The sequence below is a fragment of the Pelodiscus sinensis genome, chromosome 7, assembly GCF_052426305.1.
Source record: "Pelodiscus sinensis isolate ZL-2025 chromosome 7, ASM5242630v1, whole genome shotgun sequence".
NCBI lineage: Eukaryota > Metazoa > Chordata > Testudines > Trionychidae > Pelodiscus > Pelodiscus sinensis.
In genome coordinates this window covers 74,269,591-74,280,598 of record NC_143058.1, presented here as the reverse complement: position 1 = coordinate 74,280,598, position 11,008 = coordinate 74,269,591, and positions in this window count along the sequence as shown.

Genomic DNA, 11,008 nt, shown 5'->3' with positions numbered 1-11,008 from the left:
ACAGTTGGTGGCTGGTTTTTAAACTTTTATTTAGGATTTCGGCTTGTCAGTATAGTTGGCAATTTGTGTGGTGAGGGGAAAAAAAGAAAACCTCATGCCCACTGAAATGTAAAAAATGTACTGGTATGTTTCTTAACTTGTTTTCATAAGAAAATGATGGGATTTTCCACACAAAAGACAAAAAAAAACCCAACCCTCTGGGTGCTATATAAATAATCTACACAAGTCATTTGAGACTAGATTCAGATCTCCGGATTTATGTTGAATGGTCCTTCACTACATGAGTGTTCCCTCTGAGCCCAATGGGACCTCTTCTGGGGTAAGGCCTGGTCTACACTAGGGCTGCGTCTAGACTGGCAAGTTTTTCCGCAAAAGCAAGTGCTTTTGCGCAAAAACTTGCCAGCTGTCTACACTGGCTGCTTGATTTTGCGCAAAAGCACTGACGTTCTACTGTCCAAAATCAATGCTTCTTGCGCAAATGCTTTGACGTTCCCGTTTGGGCAAAAGCCCTTTTCCGGAAATGTTTTTGCGCAAGAGGGCCAGTGTAGACAGCTAAAAATTGTTTTGTGCAAAAAAGCTCTGATGGCGAAAATGGCAGTCGGGGCTTTCTTGCGCAAAACCGCGTCTAGATTGGCACGGATGCTTTTCCGCAAAAAGTGCGTTAAAAGCAATTGCAGAAAATCATGCCAGTCTAGACGTAGCCTAGGAGTTTAGATTGAATGTAGCTATATAAAGTCGATTTTCTAAATGATGTGTCCAGATTACCAAGCCCGTTCATTGACTTCAAGGGACGCTGAAGTCGATTTCAGATACTCGTGCTTTTATGAGTGCTAATGCAATTTCTGACCTTGTCTGGTTGAATTTATGGTATGTAGATATAGCGTTGGTGAAAGTCAAGTTTCTTGGCATCCAGGAAATATCCCACAAACTCTGACTGCCTCATCTCAAAAAAGATAGATTGGCATTGGAAAAGGTTCAGAAAAGAGAAACAAAATGATTAGGGGTTTGGAACGGGTGCCATATGATCGGAGATTAAAAAGACTGAGGGGGGATATGATAGAGGTCTATAAAATCATGACAGGTATGGAGAAAGTGAATAAGGAAAAGTTATTTACTTGTTCCCATAACATAAGAACTAGGGGTCACCAAATGAAATTAATAGGTAGCAGGTTTAAAACAAATAAAAGGAGGTTTTTCTTCATGCAGTGCACAGTCATCCTGTGGAACTCCTTGCCAGAGGATGTTGTGAAGACCAGGACTTTAATAGGGTTAAAAAAAAAACTAGTTACATTCATGGAGGTTAGGTCCATCAATGACTATTAGCCAGAATGGGTAGGAATGGTGTCATTGGACTGTTTGTCAGGGGCTGGAAATAGATGACAGGCGAAGAACCACTTGATGATTACCTGTTTCTGTTCACTCCCCCTGAGGAATCTGGTATTGGCCACTGTTGGCAGACAGGATACTGGGCTAGATGGACCTTTGGTCTGACTCAGTACAGCCATTCTTATGTTCTCATCTCATAGTGTAGACATGGCCTAAGGTTCTACTCAGAATGAGTAAAGGAATCCAGATCTAGCTCTAAGCCATTCAATACTAGAGATGGTTAAAAGATTTCTAGTGGAACAGGTTTCCACTAATAAATGCAGTTTTGATGGAACTTGAAGACTTCTGTGGAGATGTGTCAAATTGAATAAATTCTTTGATGGAAAATTATTGAAATGAATTGTTTTGCCATTCTTGTTTTATGTTTGTAAGATAAAATGTTTCATTTCAATTTTATTTAGATTTTGTTTGGTCTTTTGTAATACTAAAATGTTAATTTAAATAGTTGATATGATGTTTTGACCAGTGTTCCCATTAAGATTTTCCATTCGTGAGAGGAGTAAGTTTTTGTTTTGTGCACCAATCCTGACCTCATGTGCACTTGTTCAGATGAGTGCCACCGTGGCGCCCACCAATGACTAACAATATATATATATATATATATATACATATAAAATTGTTATAGAAGAAAGCCCCACTTACTGTGCAGATGCATTAGCTCCTGCATCATCTTCTGCCGTTACACAGCTAACCCCACCGCCGCCTCCTCCCATCCCCCACTACTCCTCCAGTCTGTCAGCTGCCCCGAGCCCTCCTGTGAACACTGAGCAGTCCCCACCAGTCTCTCATGCCAGTAGTGAGAGGAGCCCAGCAGCAGCTCTGGCTCTCTTAGATTCCATTACAGCCACTTCCTGCCCTGCACCCAGGCCCCAGGGAGCTTAGACAGGCTTTGGGCTTGACCCTGGGAACAAGCATCTCAGCATCACTGGGCCTGTGTCTATTCTTGGGCGGCTGGGCCCAGAGCCCAGGGAAATCCCTGCCCAGTCTAATGCAGTGGGCTGTGGCAAAGGTGCCTCCCGGCCCCTCTTGGTGACACACTCCAGCCTGAGCATCTGCCTGGAGACCAAGGGTCTTGGGAAATGGGGGTGGAGTGTGTTGCACTGCAGCGTGGGACAGTTCTTTGGTTTTCCACATGGCGGGGTAGGTGACAGCCATGGCTAGAGCTGCAGGGGTGCTGCCTAGGGAAGATGTGCAAGAGCACAGGGCCTAAACTGGAATGTTTACTGCACTAATATGGACCATTAGATCTGAACATCTTGCCTCACCCTCCAGACAATACACAATCGCCCCAACCCCTCTGCTGCTTGGTTCTTTCTGGACAGAGGTCAGGCTAATAAACCACCCTGAGACAGGTTAAAAAATCCCTAGAAGCAGCAGCTGCCCGGCAGCCTTGTGACCCCAATCTCTGATGGCAGCAGCCACCCAGCAGCCTAGCAGCCCCATGGCCCCACCTGGCGGCAGCCACCTCCCAACATGGCCTTGGCCCTGACCCTTGCCCTGGAAGCAGCTGGAGCAGCCTTTCCCCAACACTGCCTCAGCACCATCCCCGCTAGCTATGTGTCCCTGCCCCCAGGTGCAGCTGGGGCCACAGTTGCATGGCAGCTGCTGAGGCCAGGACCACAGTACTAAAAATAGCACCACAGCCTTGGCTTGAGTCCTGACACACAGGATGTGCTGCCTCTTGTGTGGGACTTGAGCTGGGGCCATGGTGCTATTTTTAGTATCACAGTCCTGGCCACAGCAGTCACCATGCAGCCATAGCCCCAACTGCTCCTGGGAGCTCAGCCAGGTGGTGGTGCCTGCCCTGCATACTGGGGCCATGGCACTATTTTTAGTACTGTGGCCTAAGCTCCAACTCCAGCAGCCACCCAGTGGTCGTGCATCTTATAGAGAATCCTGGTTCTGATTATTTTTTAATTAATCATGTAAGTTAACTAGAATTAATTGATAGTCCTAAATAATACCAAAATGTTTTGTTGAAATAAATTGTGATTAATAATTAATCACAGTTAATTGCAGTTTTAATCATACTGTTAAACAATGAAATACCAACTGAAATTTATGAAATATTTTTGGATTTTTTCCCTACATTTCTTAATGTACTGATTTCAGTTACAATACAAAGCGTATATTGCTCACATCATATTATTTTAATTGCAAATATTTTCACGTAAAATGATAAGCAAAATAAATTCCAATTTGCCTCCTAGAAGTACTGTATTGCGATCTCTTTATCGTGAAAGTGCAACTTACAAATGGAGATTTTTTTGTTACATATCTGCACTCAGAAACAAAACAATATCCCCAAATATGCTTAGTCCTGCTTCTTGTTCAGGAAATCACTAAGGGAAGCAAGTTAGTTTAATTTTATGGGAGACGATGTTGCCAACTTCTTTTTTACTTCCCTAGCGGTAAACATAGGAAATCACATGGCACTTTTGTAGCCACTGTTGCAAGGTATTTCCATGCCTGATATGCTACATATATGTTTTCCTTTTCATACTTTAGCCACTACTCCAAAGGACATGCTTCCATGCTGATGACACTCACTAAAAAAAAAAAAGTGTTAATTAAATCTGTGTCTGAACTCCTTGCGGGAGAATTGTACCTCTTCAGCTTTGTTTTACTAACATTCTGCCATATATTTCATATTATAGCAGTTTGGATGATGATCCAGTTCATTTTAAGAACAATTTCCCCGCAGTTTTAACAAAACACAAACAAGGAATTGATGTGAGATTTCTAAAGTTAGCAACAACACTCCACCCAACATTTAAGAATCTGAAGTGCCTTCCAAAACCTGAGTGGGACAAGGTATGGAGCATGCTTTCAGAAGTCTTAAAAGAGAAACACTCAGGCTATGTCTACACTACAGAGTTTATTTCAGCAAAACAGCCATTTTTCTGAAAAAAACTCATGGAGCATCCACACCTCAAGTGTGTTTTTGTGGGGAAATGACAGTAAGTTAGGCCTTGTCTACACTTACTCCCACTCGCTCTCCCTCTCCGAGCTAACCTACGCAACGTCAGCTACACAAATAGCATAGCTGAAGTCAACGTACTTACCACGGTGTCTTCTGTGCGGTAAGGCCAGTGGGGGCTACTCTCCTCTCAACTGCACCTACTCTTCTTGTCCTGGTGAAGACACTGGAGTTAACGAGAAAGTACGTGGAGATTGATTTATCGTGTTTAAGCAAACACAATGGATGGACTGCTGGTAGATCGATTGCTGCAGTGTTGATCCAATGGATAGTGAATACTGGCCCTTAGAAGAGCATAGGGGACTTTGGAGAGATTATTAAACAGCATTCTGGTAGGTCTTATGCTTTGTCTGATCCAAGTGTTAAATGAAAGATTGTGAGGTTTTTTCTGTTTCCAAAGACTATAATATTATTTAGGATCTGATTTTTTAAGTCTTTGTCCTCTTGAGATGTTGTGGTACTGTGCAAAAGTAACATGTCTTTCTTCTTTTTGTGCATGATAATCTGTTGAATATATAATTTAGAAAATGTTTAAATGCAGTCAATATATGAAACTCACCCTCATAATTTATTTTAAGTTTTCTTCAAGTTTGGAAAACATGTTTAGATTCATCTATTTATGCTAACTTGATTAGAATAAACAAAATTTGATATTTTGTATAGTTCTTAATGTAAAAAAAAGCAAATAAGAGGACTGATTACTTAATTAATGACAGGCAATGGTAGTTGTCATTAAAAGGCCAACATCTGTTCACAAATAACATGCCATTATTGTGATTATTTCTTGTGCTAAATATGTGGAAAGTTGAATCTCAAATACTAATGAAATGTGATAAATGCTGGCCAATGTCAATAATTTAATGGTGATGACTGTATCTCCGCGCCCTCCCGCCCCCCAATGCAAAACTATGAAATGAACAAATCCATGGACCAAAGTCTAATACCATTCAGCACATTCAGTAGTACCTAATTCTTCAAGGTTTTCTCACTGAAACCAGTGGTACATTTAACATGAATGAGAGTACCAGAAGCTGTTCCTCTGTTCACAACTGCCATATCCTTCACTGCACAGGTCTGTTGACAAATGCGATTCTAGTACCATTTAACAGGGCTCACTTTTATTCATGTAGTTCTGAATCTATCAAAATCTGACCCTATCGTAAGCATCCAAACCCTCTAAATGTGTGTGCACAGAAGCAATTCCAAAGAAATAACGTAGTTTTACACTTTGGAGGAATCATAGAATCCCAGGCCTGGAAGAGACCTCAGGAGGTTATTGAGTCTAATTCCCTGCCCAGAGCAGGATCAACCCCAGTAAATCATCGCAGCCAGGGCTTTGTCAAGCCGTAACTTAAACATCTCTAGGGATGGAGATTCTACCATCTCCCTAGGTAACCCATTCCAGTGCTTCACCACCCTTCTAGTGAAATAGATGTTCTTAATATCCAACCTAGATCTCCCCCACTGTAACTTGAGACCATTGCTCCTTGTTCTGCCATCCATCACTACTGAGAACAGCCTCTCTCCAGCCTCTTTGGAACCTCCCTTCAGGAAGTTGAAGGCTGCTATCAAATACACCCTCTCTCTTCTCTTCTGCACACTAAATAATCCCAAATCCCTCAGCCTCTCCTTGTAGGTCATGTGCTCCAGCCCTCTAATGATTTTGGTTGCCCTCCTAACCTGGACCCTTTCCAATGATTCAACATCCTTTCTATAGTGGGAGGCCCAGAACTTGGATGCAATCCTCCAGATGTGGCCTCACCAGTGCAGAATAAAGAGGAATAAACACTTCTCTAGATCTGCTGGCAATGCTCCTCCTAATGCACCATAATAGGCCATTAGCCTTCTTGGCTACAAGGGCACACTGTTGACTCATATCTAGGTTCTCATCCATTGTAATTCCCAGGTCTTTTTCTGCAGAATTACTACTTAGCCAGTCGGACCCCAGCCTCTAACAGTGCTCTGGATTCTTCTGTCCCAAATGCAGGACTATGCACTTGTTCTTGTTGAACCTCATCAGATTTCTATTGGCCCAATCCTCCAATTTGTCTCGGTCACTCTGGACCCTATCCCTGCCCTCCAGCGAATCTACCTCTCCCCCTAGCTTAGTGTCATCTGCAAACTTCCATCCCCACATCCAGGTAATTGATAGACTTTGAACAAAACCAGCCCTAGAACTGATCCTTGAGGCACTCCATTTGAAACCAACCACCAACCAGATATTGAGCAGTTGATCACTACCTATTAGGCCCGACAATCTAGCCAATTTTCTACGCAGTCCATTAATCCAATCTATACTTCTGTAACATGCTGGCAAGAATATTGTGGGAGACCATGTCAAAAGCTTTGCTAAAGTCAAGATATATCACATCCACTGACTTCCCCATAGCCGCAGAGTCAATTACCTCATCATAAAAGCCAATCAGATTGGTCAAGCATGACTTGCCCTTGATGAATCCATGTTGACTATTCCTGATCACTTTTCACTCTTCCAAGTGCTTCAAAATGGTTTCCTTGAGGATCCCCTCCATGATTTTTCCAGGGATTGAGGTAAGGCTGACCGGTCTGTAGGAAGCCATCTAATCATACTCTTCATTGTTCTTTCAAATGATTTTCCACCTTTGTTCACTCATTGTCAAAACAAGTAGGATGTTAGATTGTGCTTAATATGTAAGTGTGCATTTTCTTGTCATATTTGGCCAAATATTCAGCACTGGAATGGTTAAATAGGTTAGGCACAACCAAGCTGTGTTATTTTTAAAAGAAAAATAATAAAACACTATGAGCCATGATATGCAAATTGCCCTGCAAGCAAGAGCAGTAATGGGTTGACTACTCAGCAACATCAGTACATGCCCACAGGCCTTTACAATTAGCCTAGTATGGCAAAATTGTGGCCACAAATACGTTTCTTTTTCCTTTTTCGTGTGGCTTTAACATCAAAAATATCTCTCTTCCTGGAGTAAAAGGAGTTTGTTAGGCTGGAATGACAGACTTTTTAAAACAAAAATGAAAATTGTTAGTGTTCATGTCTTGTAAAATAGTGCTTACATTATTTTTTCTTACCTTTCTAAATGTGTTCATTGTGTGCATCATTTTAATATTCGCTGTAGATCATGGTTTTGTTACAGAAGTTGTTTTCCCCCTTCTCTCAGAATTCAATAGCAAAAGTTCATATTTTCTGTCTAATCATCTTGATATACTAACTTAATGAGCAGTGATTTGGCACATACACACAAGATTTCCATAGAAGAAAGAAATACCATGTCTCCATTGCTATTTTAGTGAGCTAGCTAAATTAAAGTACAACAGGTACGCTATTGAATCAAAACATTTTTTGGCCAAAGATTTTTTTGTTTTCTATTCTCACTCAAAAGGCTGTTACCCATGGGAAATTTTTATTTATTTATTTATTTATTTTGGTAGACATTTTCCATGGGATGGGGGAGGAAGAGGCTCATTTTCCTGACTCTGTCAGAAAAAGCTTAGTTGTGTCTAAGCTATTTAACCATTCCAATGCTGAATATTTTGCCAAATATGACCAGAAAATTGCCTGACTCCAAGACCCATCCTTCCCGTGATCCATCAGAACTTGGACTTGTTGACCTTGTTGGTATTCTGGGAAATGTTCCCAGGAAAGATGGAAGAATGGAAAGAGGCCAGTTGGAGTGAATGTTAGCTGTTACGATGAGAGCTGAGGTAATTTATTTTTGTCTCCATATGGCAATTTTTCTGTAGCATTCTAGTTTTTTGTCTCTGTATTTTTGTATTGATTCTAGTGATGCCTAGGATGGTGGTTGTTTTCTTTTTAACCCAAATTATAAATGTTGGGCCAAATCCTCAGATCTTTGGTAAAGATTTGCTAAGTCCTTGCTGAACCAAATGCCTGTTCAAAACTAAAATTACTTTTTCTCTTACTAACCCACTAGGACGAGATAATTTCATGGAGGTTAGGTCCATAAAAGGCTATTAGTTAGGGGATAAAATGGTGTCCTTGGCCTCTGTTTGTCAGAGGCTGGAGAGGGATGGCAGGAGACAAATTGCTTGATCATTGTCTTTGGCCCACCCTCTCTGGGGCACCTGGTGCTGGCCACTGTTGGCAGGCAGGATACTGGGCTAGATGGACCTTTGGTCTGACCCAGTACGGCCATTCTTATGTTCTTATGACATAAGAGACACAAAAACCTGAAGAGGTAATAACATCCCAAGCACCTAAATTTGCAGCTCCTACTTTGCCTTATGTATCTACGGTTACACTACGTGCTTTGCCGGAAGAGGCAATGCAAATGAAGCGCAGATTAGCATTTTCTCACACTTCACTTGTATAATCTCTTCTGGTCTGTTTTTGTGCAAAACAAGCAGTGTGGGCATTTCCTTTTTGCACAAAAAAACCTTTTTGCACAAGATCCTTATGCTTCCCGGGCGCGTTGTGTAGCCGTAGTCTATACATGAAGTTATCCACTCAAAACCCAGTCTTGGACAATAAACAAACAAAACTAACAACCAGACAAACCTTCATTTTCTTTTCAATGGAATGTATACAATATGAGAGCAGTTTGTATTTCACTGTTTCTTAAATAAGTCCTTTCAGTTCAACTTTAATTGCATTTTATAGTGTGTCTTAACCCATATTTGGAACTCATAAAAAAGGAAATTATTGTGTCAAACAACTTTTTCATCATCCACATTCTTTCATTTTTACAGTCTTTTATTTCTGTATTAGATAAGCACATGCTAATGAAGAGAACATGGGGCTAGCTGTCTGGAAACCTGGAAACATCCACAGACATCAAAGAGACCACGGTTTCACCCATGATCCCTAGTCCCAGGTCTGCTACCGACTCAAGATGCGATCTTGGGCAAGTCACTTGACCTTCTTCTAGCTTGTTTCACCATCTGTAAAATAAGGATAATGATATTTTGAAAGTCCTTTGAGATTTACACATCAAATGTTGAATTAATAATAGGCAATAACTAACAAGAGCTTGGCAAGAGATTAAAAAGATATATCCATTGTAAACTAGTCATCATTAAAATATTTGAGAGTAACAAGCCATTTTAAGCAAAATGAATATCTTATTGTATTTGGTTTGGACATAATTCCAAGAGGATATTTATAATTAGCAAAATTCCTTTTTCAAGTTCAGAGTTCACAATCTGTGGATTTTATACTTAATAGCGACAACCTGCATTTGGATGTGTCCAGTGCTAATTTGAAAATTAATCATTTTTTGTGTATATGGAGACGGGTATCCTACCTTTGGTTTACCAGTATTTTGAATGTGACATCTTAATAAATGCACACTTAAACTACACACAGAAGTTGCACCAGTTTATCTACTACAAGTTTAAAACTGATTTTGTTGAATCTCTGCAGACCTATTTAGACCATTTACATGAGACAGGGCTGGGACTAGTGTTTGTACCCTCCTGACTCCAGTCCAGTTCCCTATCTTCTAGACACTGCTGACTCTGCTGTATTTCAGCATCCAGTATAAACTCTGAAACATGCTAGAATCAAATTTAGTTCATTCACAGAGTCAGAATATTATTAGAGCTGGAAATGAATGAAATTCATGTCTACAGTTTAACCCTCCGTTTTTTTGGCTGGGCTCGAATATCACTAATGCATCTCCAAAAGCTGCTGCTGTTTTTTAATTCCACCACCCCTTTTAGGGTTTGATTCCATTCCTTATCTCGAAGTTGTTTTCTGTGCTGAATGAAGCTTATTTCAGTTGAAATTAATTACTTTCTAGCTTCATTAATAAGTGTCCACCCCCTCATCTGTGTAGCATCCCTTCATGTCCTTATACCAATATAACATCCCCTTTAATTTTTTTAAAAAATTTACCATGAGTGGCACAGTTATCCATTCTATCTGGCACAGATTTCCAAAGTGTAAAAAAGGAAAATAGCATTGGCCCTGATCCATAAGACTAGGTGATTTTCAAGGTCAAATCCTACAGCATACTGCCGTCGTTCATATCATGTTGGAGGAGACGATTGATTTGGATAAATATTTAAAATTCAAGGAGTGGGAACTGTAGAGTAAATAGAGCCTTATGACACTGATTACATTGGGAATTTGGGCACAAAAGCCCCCTAAAATGACCCTCAAGTAATTTTAATTATTTCAGTTGCATGTTCTGAGCAATTTACTTTTCACTGGGGGAAAATCTCCACTAGAGGTAACAAACAGGTTTCCTTTCCCCTCAGCCCAATCTTCCTCTATTAAGCCCTGAAATCCAGGAGGGGGACTCTCCTGGTGTGAAGTGCATTTTCAGTAATGGATTTGTTGGCATCTTGCAGAGCTGAGAGACTGCATGAAGTTGTCAGTGTGTAGATAGATCTGTTTCCTTTCATGTCTCGTATCTTAGCTGACCCTTAATCACATTGTAGAGGTAAAAAATAAGCCGTGAAAACCCAGGAAATTAGTATGAAATGCAAGTGAAAGTGAAGCACTTGAAAGTACAGACATAGAAGGTATGGCTAGAGGAGGTACATGCTAGCACTTGTAAACACACCTGAGCTTGCTGTAATTTGGCTCGCTTGGGCACCACTAGCAAGGGAGCCAATGGACGCATGAGCTAACCACATGGGTACAAGCATGCCAGGAAGCTGGGCTACATACTAGGATGGTGA